The following is a 24,647-nucleotide window of genomic DNA, read 5'->3' as shown; positions in this document are numbered from 1 at the left end:
ATAATAATCGACTTTTTGGGACTTTTTTTTCAATTTAATATTAATGTGGTTGTTTTTTCTTTTACAAAGTTTTAGAACTCGAATAATGAATTCTATTCTTGTATATAGTTGTCATGTCGTGTATAATAAAAATGTAATAGATACATTTGGAAGCTTATAATGAATATAAACAACGCAAAAATTCTCGTGTTCATGTTTGAGAAAGGCACAATTGCACCGCTAGGTGGATTAAAACAGGTTTTTTTAATATTCCGATAGATTATTTCAATGTAAACTAAAAACTAATTGTTTGTTGTTCGCATTGATGAACGGTTTCTTGTCCAGAACACAGGCGCTATAATTGTCCATTCTCTATACATTACGAACCGTACCGTAAACTGTAGGTAAACCAGGAGATATCAAGTTTTATGACCCGATCGACCCAAGCAGCACTTGTAACAAGCAACGACAGTGATTAGTTGCATAAGCAAAGGCTTTTACGCGTGCGCTTTTTGGGTTGCTAAATCAGCGCAATAATGGTTGCCTTTATGTAACGAATTATGTTGCTGAAACTGCTAGTCAGCAACTGGTGTTGCTTGGGAAACGATGGTTCAAGCCGGACTATTATGTATTTAGATTCTCTTCCTTATTTTTATATACAGTTTAGGGTTATAATCAATTCGTGATTCGATTAGTTATCCGCGAAAAAATATTCGATTATCTGGGTGTGAGGGTAAGGCTTAACGGAAAGTTAATTTTTTACTTTAACAATGCTGGAATTGTTCTTATTTTTCAGTAAGTCTTTCCGGTTCAATGTATACGGGTAGAAGCAATTTTGGTTTTTTCGTTTTGTGCTCATGCTTAGGTACATTAACGCGGGTACACGAGCGCAGTTTCCTAAACTGAATCAAGTATGTAACAGGTACAATATTTGGTATAGATTTTCAGTTTTCGGTGTTGCTTTAAGCGTTATGCTAAAGCTGTTTTGCTTTGCTAGGTTGATACCGTGCACCACACTTTGTAGTTGGACTAAAATTACAATCTTTCCAATATTCCGATGAAATGTTCCAATGTTGTTTAGTAAATTACCCCTTGAAGCCGCAAATATTGCTCCATAGCTTCAATACGTTACCGTGATAAATTTGAGATGATTTTCACAATGTTATTTTGAAAACAACATTGCGCATTTAAGGGTTAAATATCAATTATTTGCTCTTCATTGATGAACGGCTTCTTGTTCAGAACACAGGCATTGTAGTTGTCTGTTCATTATACATTACGAGCCGTGCCAATCTATATTTATGCATTAATGCTCTGATTCAGTTTGCTTAACATGTATATAACATTAAATTTAAAATTTTCTCAATTTTTTGTAACCCTTTCTTTAAAGACTTTTGGATGTAATGGATCACCATTTTTTCTCAAATTTTTACAAGACTTCAGTCTCTGAGACAAATAACTGCACATGTTTCCATCAGGTATCGTCTGTTTATTACTCCAATTTACATAAATTAAAACACTTTCCATTGAAACAAAAGCGACAAAAACTTTCTGACACCTGTATTGTTTATCAGGGTGATCCAATTATTTTCCCATTAAAAATCGATCAATAAGTTAATTTGAGCGGAATCAAATCGGTTATCTCAAACTGAATTTGCTAGAGCTACAAATTTATTGAAATTAATTGTAGGATGTATTTCTGTTCAAATAGACATTTATTCCTTTTGAATAAAATAGGTTCCGAGTTTTCGATCTAATTTCTCTTATTCGATATACTAATCAGTGTTGTCCGTTATACGTATACCCATACTAGTCTTACCCGTACTGTTAGCATGCAGGACTTTGAGTCAAGTTGAGAGAATTTATACTCATTTTTAGGTAACACTATACTAGAACTAATATTTTGATAGGACAGAGGTTCTAAATAATCTTGAAATACCTGGACAAAAGTTCCAAAAAGTCGGTGATCGTTGATTTTTTTATTCAAAAGTACATAGAATATCGTTCATAACGTCATAACTGCGAAAAACGCCCAAAAAGTAATTTGTACTTTTTCGCGACTTCGGCGTCCTACTTAATTCCGACGGAAAATTTTCTCCGTGTTTTAGTTTCATTTTTATTCCCTAAAAACTGATTGACATTTTTCCTCATTTTTTTTTTTTGAGTTTCATTTTATTTCGGGAAACTGATCGACATTTTTGTTCAGAACGTTCTCAGTCATTATTTTCCGCGCAACCTTTTTACTATCAATTTTCTTCGAATTTTTTTGAGTCACATTTTTCCTCGGGATAATCTGATCGACAGTTTTCTTCGAACCTTTCTCAATAACAATTTCCGTCGCGACTTTTTGTTTATCGTTTTTGTCCAAACATTTTTGAGTTTCATTTTTCCTCGGAAGAAATTACTTGTCATTTTTCGTCGGAGATTTCTCAGTTACTTTTTTCGGCGCAACATTTTGTTTATCGTTTCTCTCTACCTATTTTTTGACTTTCATTTTTCGTCTGGGCGTGTCCAATATGGCTCGCAATAAAGATGGCAATAAATAACCCAGTTTTAACAGGTAGGAAAGACAAGCACCGTCGAACTATATTTACCTGTATTTTTTATTTCTCTGTTCTTTCCTTCTCTCTACACGCTTGATTCCAATTGCTCATCGAAGAGTTACAGGAGAGCATTTGGTTAAATCGAATCGATTATCGCATATTCAGATCAAAGTTGTTTTTGCGAATTAGAATCAAAACTGCAATAAGAATTGTTTTGATTATTTTCTTTTACATATCGCTGTGAGAATAAGTGGGATCATTTTATTCCTTAATATAAATCAATAACATGTTATCACGAATTATTGCCCATATATCTGTCGTATCTCACATCAAAAAAGTGAATAACGAAAAAAATAGTTTTTTTTATTGGATAGATCCAAATAAATGACAATCGGATGTAGATCGTAAAATGCACTATTTTATAAATTTTCTTATTTTCAATACCAGTTCACAAATTGAATCAGAATGTTAACTGCTTACAAAGTAACTCCATAAATACCCTAAGCAAAGATTAAATAAAAAATTTTAAACAGTGGCGGATCCAGGGGGAGGGTCTTGGAGGTCCATACCCCCCCCCCCCCCCCCCCCCGAATTTTTTTAACTTCTTGAGAAATTTTAAAATAGTTTCTATTTTAAATTCGTTCTAAACTCAAAATCATTCCAAACCAGATTCGACCACCAAAACTGATTTTAATTAAATGAGGTTATTACATATCACGTATTGTACAATGAACATTTCAAAATCGAAATTTCGGACCCCCTCCGAAATCTTTTTCTGGACCCGCTCCTGATTTTAAATATACGCATTTTTCCTATATGAATAAACTCACATAAAACATCCAAATAAAAATATTTTAAAATTGATTGCGAACGCAACGGCGATCAATATATTTGTTCGTAAAAATATATTACTAGGATGCTCAAAACATTCATTTCTGTTTATAAAATCGTAGAAATTTTGTTAGCAAATAAAATCGTTCCAATCTGCATTGATGCATTGCAGATCATTCTGTCAAAGTTTAATTTTTTGTTTGACTTTTGTTTACTTTTTATTTAAGCTTCGCTGAAAAAAAACGTGTACAATTTTAATTCGCAGAGTGTGATTTAATTGAACCTTCATTTGTAATTGATATTTATTCCAAACTTGTGAAAATTAGCTTGAAATGAATATAAATATTCTCCCCACGCACAGTGATGCCGCGATGGCAAAAACCCCCAAAAAGTTTTTATTTAATTCATATGCCATATTATTTTTTCCCAATTCTACGGCACTTCAGACATCATACTTCCAATTTTCTTGATTATCGTATGACAAATAAGCTCTCCAGAGCATTTTGAACTAGGGGCGTTGAAAGATGTTTTTCATTCCTTTCATGGAAAACATATGGCGCTATAATGCAATAATACAACTAGGTTTTTAAATAGGAAGGAAAAGGCAGAAACGGATCACTCCAACTTTAATTTGTGGCAATTTTTGTGTACTTTAAGGAAATCTTAGTGCGATCTTGCGCAAATCTGCGACAAAAGAGTTATGATTATTTTTTTCACCGTTGACTGTAGAAACTACGCACTACGTTGATAATCGCAAATTTTTTTTTTTTGATTTCCAGAAAATAATCCAAGCTGATCTCAAATTTTGATGTCTTATTTTGATTATTAAGAACTATTGTGAAATAAACCGTCCAATGTTAAAAGTGATATTTTGATCATTTTGCACTTGGCCCATAACAGTACTTCTCACATTAACCAGGCCAACTAACGAATAAAATGGGTTTTTTGTATCGACAATGTTCAATTTATATTAAACCTTATTAATATGTTGGTGTCCACCCTAGAATCTTTTTTTTTCATTCAAATGTTTTTTTTCAAGACATAGTTTTTAAAATGGCGTATCAAAATAATTTAAGAATATTGTGAATTATAAAAGAAAGTTTGATCGAAATGACGAATGAGTAAATATCATTGCATAGTAAGTGGTAATTATTGACAAAATACACCGAAAAAAACACCATTTATGGTGAAATGGATGAAGTGAATAAAATGAACAATAAAATGTAATGAACTACATGAATATAATGGACGAAATAAAAGAATAGAATAAAATAAATAAATTGTATTAAATGAATAAAATGAACAAATTCTGGTTGGGCGATTTCAAAAAAATTTTTTTTTGTTTTACATATTTGTAATCTATACCTATATAATATCTATAAATGTATGAAATATCTATCACCCTGGCAAAACCGATTAAATCGTAAGTTTCAATAATAATATTCTATTTAAACTTTTATTTTATTATGCGTTTTCTATAAAGTCGTGTTTTCGTTTGTGTAGGCATGTTCCGTTCTAAAATTTTTAGTATATCGTGTGTTTACGAGTTTTGATTTAAAAAGTGTTACTATGGCCAGACACGAGCTATTTGGGATTCTAGGTAAAAGAAACAGTTAATTTTTTTGATCAGCGAAATAAAAAAACCGCAATAAATACATCCTGGAAAACGATGCTCGAAATTCGACCTCACGGCTAGAAGACAGGGAAATGAATAGCATATAAATATAAAGAGTAGAACCAACCAAATGAATTTATGAATAAAATTTATATAACAAATAAAATGAATTAATCGAATAAAATAATTAAAGTAAAAAGAACTAATGATATGAATTAAGCAAATAAAATTAGCAATATGAACAAAATGAATAATATGAGAAAATTTAATAAAATTAATTAAATAAAACAAGGAAATTACATCAAAATAAATTAAAAAGAATAACACAAATAAATAAAATGATGGAAAAAATTAAAGAACAATTTAAATAAACAATGAAAAAAATAAACAAAATGATTTAAATGAATTCATAAGTGATAGGAATAAAAATGATTACATGAATAAATTTCATAAAAACCAATAAATTTAAACATCATATAAAATTTCTGTTCTTGATCAAACGATTCAAATTAATAAAATACAAAAATGAATCTAATAAACAAAATGAGCAAAAATAACAAATAAAATTAGCAAATCATCAAAGTACATAGAATAAAATATAGTAAAGAATCAAAAATAAATGCCTATATTATATGTATAATCAATAAAAAATGAAAAATTAAAGATAAATTTTTTTGTCATAGTTTCAACAATCTCTAAATATGAGCAATAGGGCTACTTTTGACGAATTTCGCGCCAACTCGAACAAATGTTGGCAGCACCCTCTCAGATTTTAATGAAACTTACTGTACATGAAAACTTTGTCACAAAAAGCCACTATGCATACTTTGTTTTTCCAAAAATGATCTAGACTGTCTTTTGAAAAGGGCCAAACTTTCTTTACCAACCTTTTTTCAAATGGCTATAGTCTAAAATGACAAGTCCTAAAAAATGTTGTAGGAGTGATTTTCATAAAATTAGTCAAATTTTTGAATAAAAATATTGAAAAAATTCTTCGTTGACTCCTACACTGAAAAAAAAATAGATTTTAAAAATTTAAAGTTGATTTACAAAAATACCCATTTTTGATTGGATGAAATTTATTTGAAAAGTTATTTGAATAAAATTTTTCCTTGTCCAAACTAAACTGACTTTTTTTCAGTGCATTTTTATCGAAAATTAAACCAATGAAAGTCATAATCATCTCAGATTCCATTTTCCCAGCTGCTAGTTGCCTGATACATGCAAAAAGTATCAGTAACGAACTTGGTATATATTCATAACAAACTTGAATAAAGACTGGAAGATTGGAAGATCAGAAGACTGGAAGACTGGAAGACTAGAAGTCTAGAAGACTGGAAGACATGAAGACTGCAGTTCATTTGTTCCTCTCAAAACTAATAAATTTCTAAAATTTATTTTATGTCTGATGGAGCAGTAGCACAATACAAAAATAAGAAAAACTTCGCAAGCTTGTGTAGATTCCAATCAAAGTATGAGTTAAGCGCAGAATGGCATTTTGTTGCAGCATCCCATGGAAAAGGACCCTGTGATGCTATTGGTGGTACTCTCAAGCGAATGGCAAAAACATCCAGTCTTGCTCGCGACTATGGAAATACCATAACAACTCCCCGAGAGTTATATAACTGAGCAGTTGAACAAACTGATAAAAATATCACAAAATTAATGTTCTGCTACATATTCACAACAAAATGCCAAAAGAATTCGAATAGCTGTATAATAACTCCAAAACAATATCTGGTACTCAAAAATTCCACAGTTTTGTGCCTACTCCTAGTGGCGAAGTAGATTTTCTAATTCAAAAGATGAACCAAAAATATTTTCCTTTTATAAAAATAGTACAAAATAGCATGCTTGCAGATAATTCTAAGACAAATGTTATATATAAAATTCAATACATAATGTTGTGATGGTTTTTTTTCTTTCTCTGATTCTTCCTCAGCACTAAACAAGAAAATAAAGAAGTAATAATGAAATATTCGTTTAATGACGTATACTCTTTTTAATGGGATTCTTGATTTTAATGATAAAAATGTCAAGAAAATTTGAATTTATGTAAATGAATAAAGCAATTATTTCATTACATCAAGCTTATAATATTTTGGTAGTACACTTTTCAGTGAAATAAACAAGCATACGTTTATAAAAATATTTTGATAATTGGTGGAGTTATGGCTTTTCCCGAAAATCGTTTTTATTTAAGAGGTTTGCGGTGATCACGATTGAAGACCAATAGATCATCTAAAATCCCAAAACTCGAAAAATTCCATTAGTATATGAGTATTCCCCGTACCTTTACGATTAGTTGAATAAAAAATAACTTTTTCCTGCATTCGAGAACGTTTTTAGTAAAAAATGCTGTTTTAAGTTCTAAAAATTGTATTAAAAAATTCTTATCCATGAAACAAAAATTTATGAATGAAAAAAGAATCGTTAAGGTACGCGAAAAATTTATTACGATCAATTGAAAAAATAAGAAAACTTATTCAGTAGTTTTTCGACAATCGTGATCGCGAAAAAACCATTTTTAGTAAAACTACACTTCGAGATAATCGAGTTTAAAATTTCAAATTACCACTGCTCTTGGTAGACGAAGCGCGCTTGGAAGCACTGTAACTTTCGATCTATTTCTCGGATCTCTATAAAAATATTGGAAAACATTCTCAAGGAGTTGTACTTTCAGATAAAGTAATAAAAAAATTTCGATCTTATGAAAAATGAAAAAGTACTTAACCCCTAAATAAAAATATGCTTTGTTGCTAAATTAGACAACATCTTCTCACAAGCTAAGTTTTATTGGAGTCTGAGATGATTATGGCTTTCATTGATTTAGTTTTAGATAAAAATATACTGAAGAAAAAAATCAGTTTGGTCAAGGAAAAGTTTTTTTTATTAACTTTTTTCCTTAAAAGTGACAAACTTGAATTTTTGACGGTAAGTAGGGAACATAATTACCTATCTTGGAACAAAATTTCAGCCAAATCAAAAATGGGTTTTTATTTGCAAACCGACTTTAAATTTTTAAAATCGATTTTTTTCAGTGTAGGAGCCAATGAAGAATTTTTTCAATCTTTTTATTTCTTATTTGACTAATTTTGTGAAAATCACTTGTTTAACATTTTTTTGTAGGACTTGTCATTTTTAGACTATAGCCATTTGAAAAAAAAATGGTAAAAAATGTTTTTTCAAAATACAGTCTAGATCATTTTTGGAAAAACAAAGTATGCAAAGTGGCTTTTTGTGACAAAGTCTTTATGTACAGAAAATTTCATTAAAATCTGAGAGGGTGCTGCCAACTCTGAATACGATTTAGCGCAAAATTCGTCTTTTTGAAAGTTTGTTTACAAGTTTTTGGAAAAGTGGTTACATAAAGTACCAAAAAGCCTGCCGGTACTTCCATTCCATTCTTTTCCACATTCTTATTTTTATTTTATTTTATAATTTCATAGTTTGTTTATAATTTAATCATTTAAACTTGTCATTTACAAAAATAGCTCAATTATGTGTTTAATCCTAAACTAGCATATTTCTATTTGTTATTCCTATACAATAATTGAATCCAGAGGGAAATATCAATCGCATGAATGGCAGAGATACATTGTCCTTTCATTAAGTACATTTCGGCACTTTTTGGGTAACACTATTAGGAGTCTGTACAGAAATGGGATTAATACGAAATAATTTATCAAATTCATTATTTTTCTATTATTCAAAAGTGCTTGAAATGCTTGTTTGTACACGAATTTATCACAAAGAAAACGGTTAGTGATATAGGGATACTTTATTCAGAAACATTATGTTGTATTAAAATATTGTGAAAACTTATTTTTGGAGACTTTAATAAATATTGCGATAAATTTGGAAGTCCATTCAAGGTAGAGAATTAATGTCTTCAAAAAAGATTGTTTAGATTGTAACTTTGCTGAGAATGAAAATTTTCTAATAACATTTTTACAGTCGGTAGTTTTGTTGAGTTTTTTTTTATGATTACTGACCGCTGAGAATTACGATTAATGCAATCAAAATTCGACATTTATATGAGCCAAAACGCAGACTGTTGCATTACAGTCAGATGATCATTTCATCAAAAATTGCTCGATAAATACATACTTTTACTATTTTACCTTAAGGATTTATATATGTTGTGCTTGGCCAAAAACCGAAAATAAATTTCATATATTTGTGAGTATCATATCCTCAATAGCGTTTGGTGAACTTTTCATGGCGAACTGAGCACTCTGAAGTTCATGGGGTATACATGGGTGCAAGCTATATCACAGTGTATTTCCGGAGACCTGTTTCAAACTTTAAGTATTGTTGTGCCGTGTTTCAAATCAACGGGATCAAACAAATAATAGTCTTCTGTGCTCTACGTTCGGGTACGTTTTCATTGAAATGTGAATAAATTACACAACGTGATTATCTCGAGGCGACTTTTCGAAAAGTGACCACGTGATGACTAAAATATTCTAAATACCGCTGAACCAATCGATCTGAAATTTTCAGAGACTGTTTATAACTACACAATTTCAATTTTAACCATTTACACTTGTCCAAATATGAAAGCTCCCAAAAACCGTTTTTTAAGAAAAGTCGTCATCATTCTCGAAAAAAAATATCTGCGCCAAATCCGTTTTTCGCCAAATCCCCATTTTTTATGGTTGGTAACTGTGTGATAAGGTGTAGGTATCAAGAATATTACTATAATCTTTTATTAATTTTTAAAGCTTAGCCTAAGCTGATCTTGAATTTCAATAGTTTTTTTTATTACTTGGAACAGTTTTGAAATATGGCAAATGTTAAAAGTGATGGTTTCGATAATTTTGAATATGGTACACAATTATTCTTATTTCGCGTTTTAACTAGGCCAAATAGCCAAATAAAACTAATTTTTGTGACAATAATGTTCAATATATAATGAATTTCTTGAATATCTTGAATATCTTGATTTATACCCTGTAATATCTTTTCGTCAAAATATATTAATAGTTTAATTGCTTTGAAGTCTGTACGAGGTAAAGTACCTTAAAAAAGTTTCTTATGAAAAAATATTTTTTGTGGGAAGTTACAATTTCCTGTCTATATTAAATCGAATAATTGCTATTCTCACTTTCCGGCAGATTCGCCACTCACTTATAGAATTCGATCTCTCTACAAGGAACATGAACTCTTTCAGAGCGATCCAAAGATTTAAAGTTCGACAACAAGTTATCGCAGGGTTCTGCAAAATTAAAATATCTGCATTTATTGAAAATTGGGGTTCCTATTTTCTGCAACCAACCAGTATGAAATTATTCACTGATTGTTTGAAAAAAAATCATATATATTTCGATTTTATTAATTTTTCCATTCGATTAACAAAGAAGTTACGGTTAGTTAATAATATTGGGTTATTACTGTACTGCAATAATATTTATGAAAGATTGATTCCTAATTATTCAAAAAAATTCCACAGCTATTTGTTTTGGTGAGTATCGTATCGTTATCGACTACCGGAATTAAAATTTCTGATTGCCACAGATAGCGATTATTGCATCGAAAATGCAACATTCATTTTCATAAAGAGAGCATGCGTTTAATTGTTTGCTCATTCAGCATGATTAAAATCATAAATTTCTCGAATAAGATTATGTTGGAAATCGATTCAGAGACCTGAAATCATGGAAAAAAGTTATCAAATAAATGTTTTTGTATACCTTTTGGGTTATTGCCAACTTCTGTATGGAGTGGAATCACTGTGCCACGTGTCGACAGGTATCGTGTTTAATTAGAATGATATTCACAGTTCATTATGATTTCAAATTGAAATATTTCAACCATTTTTTAATCAATGTTTAAAATAACTATCATGGCACCAGTTACAAACGATGGTTCAACCACTTCAAACTTATTTTCTTTTGTGCATTAAATATTATGTCACTACAAAATGCTGTACATCATCGGCCAACTATAAACTATCCATCAAGTTAAAGTTCTAAGTTCAGAAACATGTCAGTTACATGTTGATAAAATTGTTCTCACACGCTATGGAACGAGACATATGACGAAGAAATGCTATTTTACTGCAAGAAAATATCGGAATGGAAAACAATACTCCATGTTGTCTAATTTATTAATTTTCTTTAACATGAATTTGTTGTTTTTTAACATTGTCGTGTATCGCAGATACGAACGCAGCCATATAAATGACAGCATCGTTGGGTTAAAACTTACCAAATAGTTTAGGCCGGTTTAAAAGTTAGCCCGGTTTAAAAATAGTTAGTACGCGTTTGAGCTTACGGCTATAAAAGCTGCACAATTTCTCGCAGTCACCTTGAAGATACACCTTTTAGTGCCTCTCCTTACTGGCAAGCAGGTAGGAAGGCGAATCAAACTACAATTCAGGTAAAGATTAATCAGAATAACGTTTTAAAATGTTTTACATTTCTTATAAAAGAAATGTATAGAATTCGCTCAAACTTTCGAGATTTTTTCCGAGGTCCGGAGAGCCAAGTCTTATATACCAATCGACTTAGCTTAGGTTGCCAGTAAGGAGAGGCACAAAAAAGTGTATCTTCAAGGTGACTGCGCGAATTCGTGCAGCTTTTGGTGTACAGATCTTTCTCTTTTTCGTTTTCAAGTTTCTCTTTGTGTGGTCGTTCTACGCATCGCAGTGTTTTTGTGCTGCCCTACTTTTCATCGGTGTATTTCGCTCTTTGTGCTCATTGTGTGAGCAAACAACAAGCCTGGTGGTCAAAATAGTAGACTCAATATACTGGACAAAGATTGTCGCTGTCCGAAACATTCAGTATATAAGGTCGTTGATATGTGTCAAACTGATGGGTATTAAGTGCGTGCGAAAGATCGAGCAAGCAGTACAACTACTAGCGATTATCCTAGTCTTGTCTCCTGTATCTACTGTCAACAACAAAAAATTCAGAATGTGAGCTTTGGTGGTTTGCTAAAGAAATTTATTTTTATATTTTGAATGAGAAATTTCACAAATTTGTTATTATAAAATGCATTTTTTCCTAACTCAAACCACTTGTACATAATTCAATAAACTGTTTATTCGTAACTTAACTAATACATGTATTACCAACATTCAAGAGCTACATAGTTTCATTGGCCCATGGCACGTTTTCTATATTCATAAAAGAGATTGCCCACTCTGTTTATCTATAAAAAGCCAAAAATGATTTTTGTCACCGAAAATTAACAGAGGAATAGTAACTTATACCAATGGCATTTACAAATGAATGACAATAGCATAAAAAATCTGCATCACATTATACAGCTCGCTTTGCCAATACAATTTTATCGTTGGGCGAGCGGCGAAATCTTCAGCTGGGCTTTTGTATTTCGGCTAGATATGTCTGATCCAGCCGGTTATAGTCGGTGAAAATTTTCTTCAGACCTCCTCGCTCTAGAATGTATCGAAATTAGCCAATCAAACGTTGATGTGCAACAGTTTTTGATACGATATGGAATTTTGATGGAATAGAAATTATGTTTCAAATACGAAAAATACATTTATATTGGAATTACTTACTTGTCTTAGCCAAGAAAGATGTAAATTAAAATGTTTTCATACAAAAATTGTTCTGTTGGACGAATTAGTGGCAATTAATTTGCTCTTTGGACAGTGCAACGCGGACATGATAACCCTTGCAATACAGATAACGACGATTACATCCACTAGCTGATACTCCAACAATCATACAACCTGGTCCGCTACAAAAGTTTGCGGTAAATTTCGCAGGAGCATTCAGCATTACTATCCAGGGTGGCGATTCCTGGAAAAAACCTGGAAAATCAGGGAATTCTATTTGACCTGGAAAAACCTGGAATTTTCAGGGAAATTGTATTCAAATCAGGGAGAAATTTCGACCTAGTGTTAATTTTTTTTTAAAATACGACTGGAAAATATTGGCTCCAATATTAGGTTGAACGCACTTACTCCCCTCAACACATTTTATACAAGGGAGAATAACAATATTCGATCCATCTCATAATTACAACTTTTCACAACAATGGTTATATGGGTCATCCCCCGTCAGATTTACAACCAAAATTTGAATTCCTTCCCATTTTTTCTTGCATTCTTTAGGTAAAAATAATTAACACGTATTTTTTGTTTTGGCTGAAAATGATACTTTTTTCAAGTTATTAGATTTGTAACTTTTGAAGTTTATAAAATCGAACATTTTTCCATCGCTGATAACTGCATGGAAAAAAATATTATTTACAAAAAGTAGTTTTTGCATGAGCTTTCCGAAAAAAACATAAAAAATATTTTTTGTTATATAGCTTATGAAATCTGCAATTATTATAAACAAATTAATTTTTTTTTAAAGTTGGGCCAATTTTAAATATTAAGAATCATGTTTAATCTTTTTTTTGTGGAAAAATATGGAGTGGATATCAAAATACAATGCGAGATATTACAGTTATAAACTGAAAACAAGCCAATTTTACACTAAACGACCAGTGACAGACCTGTTATAATTGTATTATCTCGTGAAGTACTTGGAGATCCATTCTGTAATTTTTACCTAATCTTCGCAATATAATTGTAAATGATTTCAAAAAATAATAAAATGTTTTTGGTTTAACTTAAAAAAAATTTGCTTTTAGTATTTGCAGAATACATAAGTTACATAGCAAAAACAAATATGCATTGCAAAAACAATTTCGGTGAGCTCATGCGAAAAGGAAACTAAATTATTTAATATTTTTTCTACAAACTGAATAGTTTCTGAGTAGAAGATTCATTGATTCCAGCGGATACTGAGTAGGTGTAATTGCCTACGGGTCCGCTACCCCCCTTTTGGCCTTTCATACAGTGGTATGCTGAATGCAGAATTGTAACGAAATTTGAGCGTACTGTTAACCCTTTCATGCCCAACTTATTTCTAGTGCATGTAGGGTTTCAAAACTATTTTTTCTTTAAAACGGTGGGGTCAAGAAACTCCAAAAACCATTTTTCATAAAGGTAGGTGCTTTCCTTGCAGTGCTAGATGCTCAATGTTTACCTTCTAATGCTCACTGCAATTCTCCTAGAATATTTACAATAGTCCAACTGCGTGGAAAACGTAGCCAAAAATAGTCCAAATTGATAAGTTTTATTAGTTTGCACTAATATTGCAACATAAAGAAGTTATATGAAAAATTAATTTTCCGCCGTCAACGTAAACGGTCCCTGGCAGCACTGCTCCATCGGAGTTTAATCAGACTAATTGCAATAACTTCATTTCTAGAGCTGATCCGTGTAACCGTTAATACTCAAATGAAAGCCAATAGTCACATTTATTAGCCTTACTTGTTTTTGTGAGCAAATCTTGCCCCAATCAAAAGTTATAGCTGTTTAAAAACGTTGTTGTCCACAAACAACATGGGCATGAATGGGTTAAGTGGAGCCGCATGCAGAGCAAGACTCGAGAAAATTTTAGACAATATAATCACATTTCAAGTGTAGAACAAGCTTTCTAGTTTTATTTTGTCATCCTTTCCATCCTGTCCACTTTCCTTAAGTACGTATACAAATGTAGCGAATGCAGAGGTCTTAATCATATATCTGTGCTTTCCATCGATCCGTGTAAATTTGTTGCTAAGAAAGTTTTCTTCTTTGCGCAATGAAAGCACAGATTGCTATCATGCAGGTTACACATGCATCCGTTAACAAACAGAGATGCCACATTGAAATCTGTGTTTCGGTCAAAAATATCATTTTACCATCTGTGATGACTGAAACAGGAAAAAAATAAATAATAAATAAAATTATAAATGATTTGATAAATTTCCAAAAAATCACAATATTTCCAAAAATCTATCCATTTTTCATCAAAATGCCAAAAATCTACCATCTGTGAAAAGGAATCCGATCAAAAATTGTGAAAAAATCTCTGACATTACAGAAAAATCTGTAAATATAGTAACCCTGCCAACAAATTTGATATACCTACATTCGCCTCAAACATTGAACCCAAGCGAACAAATCAAAATGAGTCAACGCTGATGATGATGGGTAGAGCGAAAGAGACAACTAGTATCACGACACTATGTTAGCAGTGTTTGCAAATGGAGCTCGAATGTACAAGCGATTTTGAGTAGGAATAACTGTATTCGAGATTGTACATAAAAGTGTGCTGGAAACGAGCACAACACAAAAGAAAGCATAGCTCTAGATAGCGTATCTTCACAAGTAGTGTAACGGACTTCTCACTCAGCTACACTAGCTGTAAAAACACACAGCGCAGTGATCTGCTCCGCCTGCCGTTCAACAGGCAACTGAGCTTGTCCGGCCAAATTCGTTCTTTATATAGTCCATGATAACGTTATTCATAGAAGCGTTGCGCGCTAGGTACACAAATCTGTCGTACCGGGCTTGGGAAGCGCTATCTTCTGTGTGTAATTGCGCGATATTTTGACAAGGTATCAAACATTTTTGGGTTTATCTTTTGGAATCCATTCTTAAAAGTATTTCGGGGCGATTCGTGCAAAAAAATTGAAAATTTATCGGGAGATGGCTGAATTATTTGCGTTTAAAATTAGACCACTTTTCGTTACATATCGTTTTTGCAGAATTTGCAAAGTGCACCCCCATATCGAAAACAAAGACGTAGTCCTACGTCAAAAAATTGCCGATTCTTGAAATAAATCTTCATGATCGCATAACAGTATATCGCATCGTAGCTGATCTCTTGTTTTGCGGCAGCTTATTTTTTGCTTATATGACCAATTTTGGGATTTGTAATCAACTAATTCTCAACGGCGTAAACTTGTTTTATTCAAGTTCTTTCATGTACTAGCCATCGAGTTAATTCTAAGCGCTACTAAATTCCACTCGTGTTCAGTGCTAGTCCATAGCGGCATTAGGTAACGCACAGCTTTCATACTTCTTATTCGCGCACGTTGACTGCCCCTATTTTTTGTCTGCAGCTGAAGTCATTTGTCTGCTCCGCTCACTGACAGACAGAATTATTAAGAAACTAAATAAAGTTGTGACGACCGCTCCGGGGTCAAATTATCAGATAGTCCCATGACGATTGTTAACAATCTCTGTGGCAAACCCAAGAATTTTGACATCCATATTGCTAGGATTCTTTGAAATTTACAAATAGTATTTCAAAGCTAGGACACACCTCCAGGACCGGGTGCTATGCGGTAGAAACAACCAAAACGTTCGCTCAGGTCTACATCTTCAATTTTATCTCACTAAAATTTATGCCTAGTGATGTACTATGATCCAGTGAGCGCTCAACTTCCGATCTGAACAGACGCTATTACGCTATTGTCTCGCGGAAGTCGCATAGATTTTGCGAATGTGCCGAAAAACCCGGACATTGTCAAAGTGCATAAATTTTGTGCGACAATACTGGGACTAAAACAAGGTGAAGTGCTACGAATTCAAAACAGCAGAGCTCTAGGAGTGACTTTCGTGAAGGTAGTGAGTTTGGAGCTGGCGCAACGAATTTGTGAAGAACATGATAATCGGCATGAAATTACAGTTGACGGGAAAAAATACCCGTGAAGAATCACACTGGAGGATGGAGCTGTAGAAATATAGCTCTATGACCTATCGGAAGATGTCTCGGATCAAAAAATCACCGACTTCCTCGGAAGATACGGTGATATATACTCAATACGAGAACAATACTGTGGAACTGAAGTTGATTTCCCAGGTATTCCGACTGGCGTTCGAATCGTTAAAATGGTTGTAGAGCGCAATATCGAATCATGGATAACCATAGATGGCGAGACGACACAAGTAGCGTATTTTGGACAACGTCAAACTTGTCGTCATTGCCGCGAATATATTCACATCGGGGCTACCTGTGTGCAGAACAAAAAGCTACTAGTGCAAAAATCATACGCGGACGCTGCAAAGCAGATGAGCTCGACACCAATGCCACAAAAAGTAACATAACAAATCACTCCCAATGTGAACAATAATGACCACAACTCGGCTAAGCTTATGCAACCGCCGAAACAAATTCCGAAGCGGCAGCAAAAAACGTTACTACCACCACCGATCTCGGACGAACAAAATTTTCCCAATTTACTCTCCACTTTGGGAACAAATGTTCCACCAAGCAGCGGGTTGATGACCGGGGCTACAGGTCAACCACCGCTTACGAATTCTGGCACAGACCACAAGACTATAAGCGATGGCAACGAAACAGACTCATCTATAGACCTATCCAATTCCAAAAGACAGCTTCGCATTCGCCCTCCAGGCAAAAAGCAGCGTGTCGAGGAAGAAAACGCCAAGCGAGACGGGAGCAACAACACGTCCTAATGGCTGAGTTCTCTAGTTATAACATCGCCACCGTCAATATTAACAATATCACGAACGCAACGAAGATCGACGCACTTCGATCCTTCATTCGATCGCTAGAGCTGGACGTCGTGTTTATTCAGGAGATAGAGAACGAATAACTCTTTCTCTCTGGTTTCAACGTGATCTGCAACGTGGATCAAATGAGGCGGGGAACGGCAATTGCACTTAAGGATTATATACAGTTTTCGCATGTCGAAAAAAGCCTGGATGGTCGCCTCATTGTTCTAAGGGTGCAAAACACTACTCTATGCAACATCTACGCCCCATCAGGGAGCGCACTTAGAGCCGAAAGGAAAAGGTTTTTTAACGGCACACTAGCCTACTATCTTCGCTATAATACGCAACACATCATTCTCGCTGGTGATTTCAACTGCGTTCTCCGTGCAAGTGATTCCACAGGTGTCACCTCGAGCCCAGCACTCCAGGCCACCGTGCAGCAACTTCAACTTCAAGACGTTTGGCTGAAACTACACCCCGCAACCCCCGCACCAACATATATTACGCACAATGCGGCATCCAGGCTCGACCGTATTTATATAAGCACAGGGCTTTGTGAACATCTACGAAGTGCAACAACGCACGTATGTGCTTTTTCAGACCACAAAGCGCTAACAGCACGTATTTGTCTTCCTCATCTCGGCCGTGCCCAAGGTCGTGGCTTTTGGTCCCTTCGACCCCATCTTTTAACCACTGAAAATATCGACGATTTTCAACTCCGTTGGCAGTTTTGAAGCAGACAGAGAAGAAACTACCCCAATTGGCTGGCATGGTGGATATCTTTTGCAAAGCCAAAAATAAAATCGTTTTTTCGCTGGAAATCGAGCGAAGCATATCAAATTTTCAACGCTGAATACCAACGCCTTTATACTGAGCTACGGCTCGCCTATGACGGATATTTTCAAAACCCTGCTATGCTAATCACAATTAATCGAGTTAAAGCACAAATGCTCACGCTGCAACGTCGTTTTGCGCAAAACTTTTTACGCATCAACGAGACCTTCCTGGCAGGAGAGAGCCTCTCGACCTTTCAGCTGGGCGACAGACAGAAAAACAACTATTTCACAGCTGCAAAACGAACAAGGAGAACAAATACGTAGTTCCCTGGAGATAGAACAGTACATGTTCCGATACTTCCAGAATCTGTATGCGAGCGAAGAAACGAGACTGGAGAATATGGGAGAAAACCTCGCAAGCGAGAGAATTGTACCGGAGAATGACGAGATGAACGCTGCAGCAATGGCAGAAATTTCAATCGACGAACTGAAAAATGCCATCCGAGCATCGCAGAAACGAAAGTCGCCTGGTATCGATGGGATACCAGAAGAATTCTACCAACGCACCTTCGACACGATATACAGAGAGCTCTACTTTGTCATCAATGAAGCGATGACGAATGAGCTTCCGCCCGAATTCACCGATGGCACGATCGTGCTTGTTAAAAAGAGAGGAGGCGATGCCACTCCGAGAGCATATCGTCCGATTAGCCTTCTGAACACCGACTATAAAATTCTCAGCCGTGTGATGAAGGTACGGCTGGAGCGAATACTGCGGACCCACCGTGTTCTGTGCGACGCTCAAAAATGCTTCAACGATGATCGCTCAATTTTTCAAGCTACACTCTCGCTGAAAGATCGAGTGTCCAAACTAATAACGAGGAAACAGAAAGGGAAGTTGATATCGTTCGACCTCGATCACGCTTTCGATCGAGTCTCGCATGAGTTTCTGCACCGGACCCTTCTCTCTATTGGAATCAACCAGGAATTCGTCGGGTGGCTCGCTCGGGTTCCTGCCATCTCTTCTTCACGACTGCTAGTTAATGGGCACCTCTCACAGTCGTTCCGTATAGAACGATCAGTAAGACAAGGAGATCCGATCTCGATGCTGCTCTTTGTAGTCTATCTCCATCCTCTTCTCACAAGACTGGAACGTATATGTGATGGCGATCTGTGTGTCGCCTACGCTGACGACATCACTGTGGTTGTAACTTCAACACAAACGATCGGTCGTATATTTCAGCTTTTCGACCGTTTCGAGACTGTGTCGGGAGCCAAACTAAACCAACTGAAAACAGTTGCCATTGATGTTGGTTTCATTAATGGGGACCCACTGGTAGTGGATGGTATACAAAATAAAGAGGAAGTTAAGGTACTGGGTGTTGTTTTCGCCAATTCGGTGCGACGAATGGTGAAATTAAATTGGGATGCTTTAATCGCAAAAACTTCACAGATGATATGGATGCACAACATGCACTCCCTAAATCTTCAACAGAAAGTGATACAACTAAATACCTTTATCACAGCGAAGGTGTGGTATCTAGCATCTGTCCTCCCGCCACAATGTGCCCACACGGCAAAATTGACCGCAACTATGGGAAAGTTTCTGTTTCGTGGGCTCTCAGCTCGTATCCCAATGCAGCAACTAGCGCGCAGTATAGAGCAGGGTGGGCTCAAACTGCAGCTACCGGCAATAAAATGCAAAGCCCTTTTCATTAATCGCCATCTACAGGAAATCGATTCTCTTCCATTCTATCAATCCTACCTCGATCAAAATATTCCTGCCCCCGCCGAAATCCCATGTCTCAAACTCCTTTCGCAACAAGTTCCTCTGCTTCCACATCATCTCCAACAATCCCCCTCTAGCGATCAAATTCATCGTTTCTATCTGGAACAAATTGCGCCACCAAGAGTGGAACAAAATCAACCCGACATCGCGTGGAGGAAAATATGGACGAATAACGCATCCAAAAAGTTTCTGTCGAGTGAGCGCAGCGATCTCTACCAGCTGGTTAATGAGAAAACAGAAAATCGCAGACTAATGCACATCATCGGCCGAGCAAACAACGCAAACTGCCAATACTGTCAGGCGAACGTCGAAACAATGCAGTATAAATTCAGCGAATGTCCTAGAGTAGTGGCAGCATGGGCATACTTTCAGCGACACATTACTATGGTGCTCGACGGGTGGCGAAGACTATCATTCAGTGAACTGACTAGACCAGTTTTGGACAATATTTCAACAGCCAAAAGAACCGAAATACTGAAAAAGTTCATAAAATTTATAAGATTTATAAATGCCAATGTAAATATTAGATTAAGTGTTGATGAACTGATGTTTATGATTAATTTAGATGACTGAATATTATTTTAAAATAAGCTAAACACGAAATAAACTATATAATAAAAAAAATGATGTCACCAAGTTTCAGGTTCTAGTTATGAAAGGCACATTGTAATTTTAATTGAAATCTGGAAAGGTACTCGCGTACTATGTCGTTACCTAACGATTAAACACTCAACTCCAACTCCGCTAGCGAATGACGGATCTCAATAGTGGCATGTCTGTAATAATTGACGTACATGGAACTAATGAGAACCAGAGCTACAGGTCCCAAGCCCTGGTAAAGGAGGATGGTTGCGATGATCTGGGCCGAGGTCACCACGTAAAGCAAGGTAGGTCATAACCCCAATTCCAAGGCGTGAAGCGACCCGTGCCGAGGGATGAGTGATCGAGGGGGTGAAAAAGATGCTCGATCGTTAACGGAGCCTGTGGGGTACCTGGGCAACCCCCACAGTAAGCGTCCCCTACCACGCTAATGCTCTGGCGTGGCGGACATTTATTCTCGTGCTACTCGTGGGATCTGATATGGAGAACAAAAACAAAAACTATAGTAAACAAACGGAGGTACCAAACACCTTCGCTAGAGGTGGTTTGGCGAGGTCTCCCCCCCCGTGGGGAGAGTAGTGGAGCGACGAGTGCTGCATCTGATAGCACCAGTGACCCCCCAGTAGTGGCAGGAAATAGCCCTACCAACGCACTGGGCGAGACACTATCCGCGATGCGCAAAGTGGTGGAGCAGCTCGATTCAATAATCGAGTTCACTAGCGCAAAGCAAAACATAAGCAAGGAGTTAAAACAGAGTCTCCTGGAGCTCCGGAAAACTGTTCGTGTCGCAAGACAGAAAGAGCAGGCTTATGCCAAGAGGGTGGAATGTCGGGAGAAGTCCAACAGAGAAACCCAGACAGTGGTCTCCATGAGGGAGGGAAGAGAGAAGGTCGATACAGGCACTCAGACGGTGGCCTTCACCTTCTATGGAGCAGCCACGTCGCTCGAAGCGGCGGCCGAGTTCCCCTCGAAGGGAAAAGGCAAGGGCAAGGGCAATCGTAAGACGGCGTCAAACGCGAAGCGCCCTAGGAAGTAGCCAGGAGAGGGTGCAAAAACCGACACCACACGGCGTGCAACCGTTAAGGCCAAACGCCGTCTGGCCGAGGTAAGCGAGGGCGAGAGTGACCTCGCTGTGGAGAGCGATGGTACCAGCAACCCGGCACGACCGGGGCAGGGGGGCTCAAACCCCTGGACGCTGGTCACCAAGAAAAAGCCGGCACCGACACCGGAGGTACCGCGGCCCGCGAAGAAGGCCAAGGACAGAGGCGAGGCCTTGTGGTTAAAAACCGACAAGGACAAATACGCCGATGTCCTAAAGTCGATGAAGGCGGCCGAAAGCCTTTCGGCCCTTGGGTAAGATGTGCGTAGCGTGTGACGCACCAACACGGGAGAAATGCTTCTGGTACTGAAGCGAGGCGCACAATCTAGTGCGGTATACAAGGCCTTGGCCCAAGAGGTCCTTGGTGAAGGCGCCCAAGTCAGGTCGCTAGGGGTGGAAATGACTCTCCAGTGCAAGCATCTCGACGAGTTCACGACCGCAGAAGATGTCGTCGCAGCCGTTAAGGAACAATGCGACGTCACAATCGAGCGGGCCTCTGTCCGATTTAGAGATGGACCCTCTGGCACCCAAGTAGTCTACCTCAGGCTACTGAAGGCGGATGCCAAAAAGGTAACCGAGAAAGGGAAGCTGAAGATCGGCTGGTCGGTATGCCCTATTAGCATACCCCAGCCGCCTTCAGTGGATAGGTGCTATTGGTACCTTGAGTCCGGCCACAAAGCCTACGAGTGCAAGACCATAGACAGGAGCAAACTATGTCGTCGCTGCGGCGAGGAGGGGCATAACGAGCGGGGTTGCACTAAGGCGTACAAGTGCCTTATCTGCACCGCTAAGAAGCAAGCCCATAAAAATGCTATGGGCGGACCTTCGTGTCCCTTCGGTGAGGCAAATAAGAAGAAGCCGTGAACGTCACACAGCTAAATCTTAACCATTGTGCAGCAGCCCAACAGCTGCTGTGGCAGTCGGTCTCGGAGTCGAGGACAGATGTCGCCCTCTTATCAGACCCGTACCGCATCCCTGCCGGCAACGGCAATTGGGTGTCGGACGGGTGTGGAATGGTGGCAATCTGTACAACGGGACGGTTCCCGGTTCAAGAGGTAATACACTCCTCCGCCGAGGGTGTGGGGATTGCCAAGATCAATGGTGTGTTCTATTGCAGCTGCTACGCCCCACCAAGGTGGCCAATAGAACAGTTCAACCAGATGATCGACAGGCTCTCGTCGGACCTAGTGGGCCGGAAACCGGTAGTCATGGCGGGAGACTTTAACGCTTGGGCAGTGGAGTGGAGCAGCCGCTGTACAAATAGCAGGGGTCAAGCGCTAATGGAGGCGCTTGCGAAACTCGATACTGTGCTAGCTAATAATGGCTCCGCTAGTACATTTCGTAGAAACGGAGTGGAGGCGTGAATTGACGTAACATTTGCCAGCCCGAGTCTGGCTCCAGGCATGGAATGGAGGGTAGACGAAGGCTACACACATAGCGATCATTTGGCAATCCGCTTTAGGATCAACTATGGTGTGCAGCATCTGAGGGCGGGAGATGCCTGTCAGGTACGCGGGTGGAAGTCCAATCACTTCGACAGCGAAGCTTTCACCGCGGCCCTGGGACTGGAGGCCAACACCGACAGTCTAAGCGGGGATGCGCTGGTAGCTGTTCTATCACGCGCATGCGACTCCACTATGCCGAGAAAAACACTGCCAAGAAACAACAGATGCCCGGTATACTGGTGGAGTGCCGAGATTGCAGCTCTACGGTCAGCCTGCCTCAGAGCTAGACGTAGGATGCAAAGAGCTCGCACCGAGGATGCAAGAGAGAACCGCCGTGAAGTGTTTCGAGCTGCGAAATTGGCCCTTAACAAGGCCATTAAAAGCAGCAAGAGAGCGTGTTTCGACAACCTGTGTGAGAGTGCCAACGCGAATCCGTGGGGTGACGCTTACAGGATTGTGATGGCCAAGACCAAAGGGGGCTCCTCACCCCCAAAACGGTCTCCGGACCGGTTGGCAACGATTATCGAAGTACTCTTCCCGTCTCGAGCCACAAGCCCCTGGCCACCTGCACTACGAGACAGTGCGGGCACGGCCGAAATGGTGGCTCTAGTGACGAATGAAGAACTACTCGCAGTGGCTAAATCCCTAGCAATGAACAAAGCTCCAGGGCCGGATGGAGTTCCAAACAACGCTCTCAAGGCAGCGATCATAGCGAACCCGAACATGTTCAGGCTAGCTATGCAGAGATGCCTTGACGAGTGCCGTTTCCCCGATAGATGGAAAAGGCAGAAATTGATGCTGTTGCCGAAGCCCGGGAAGCCGCCAGGCGACCCATCGGCGTACAGACCAATCTGTCTGATCGACACGACTGGCAAACTGCTTGAGAGGATCATCCTCAACAGGCTAACCCCGTACGCGGAAGGTACGGACGGTCTGTCAAGCAACCAGTTTAGCTTTCGGAGGGGTAAGTCCACAGTGGACGCTCTCAACTCAGTGATAAATACTGCCGAGATAGCGATCCAACGGAAAAGGCGAGGTATTCGATACTGTGCGTTAGTGACACTTGACGTGAAGAACGCATTCAACAGCGCAAGCTGGGATGCCATCGCGCTCTCGTTACACCGGCTTAGCCTACCGGTGGGTCTGTACCGGATCTTGGAAAGTTACTTCCAGAACCGCGTACTGCTATACGAGACCGATGTCGGTCAGAAAAGGGTTCCGATTACCGCCGGAGTCCCGCAGGGCTCGATCCTAGGCCCGGTGCTATGGAACCTCATGTATGACGGGGTTCTGAGACTGAAGTTCCCTCCTGGGGTCAAGATCGTCGGCTTTGCTGACGACGTAACCTTGGAGGTCTACGGGGAGTCAATTCCTGAGGTAGAACTAACCGCAGAACACGCGATCAGCACGGTGGAGGAATGGATGAGCGCGAGAGGCCTGGAGCTCGCTCATCATAAGACGGAGGTAGTTATCGTCAACAACCGCAAGTCGGCACAACATGCAGTTATCCATGTGGGAGAAGTCGCGACTACTTCACAGCGAAGTCTGAAGTCTCTTGGAGTCATTATAGACGACAAGCTGACCTTCGGCAGCCATGTCGACTATACATGCAAGAGAGCGTCGACTGCTGTTGCGGCTCTATCGAGAATGG

Source organism: Topomyia yanbarensis, chromosome 2 (genome assembly GCF_030247195.1).
Source record: "Topomyia yanbarensis strain Yona2022 chromosome 2, ASM3024719v1, whole genome shotgun sequence".
Taxonomy (NCBI): Eukaryota; Metazoa; Arthropoda; class Insecta; order Diptera; family Culicidae; genus Topomyia; species Topomyia yanbarensis.
This window is presented reverse-complemented; position numbering follows the sequence as displayed.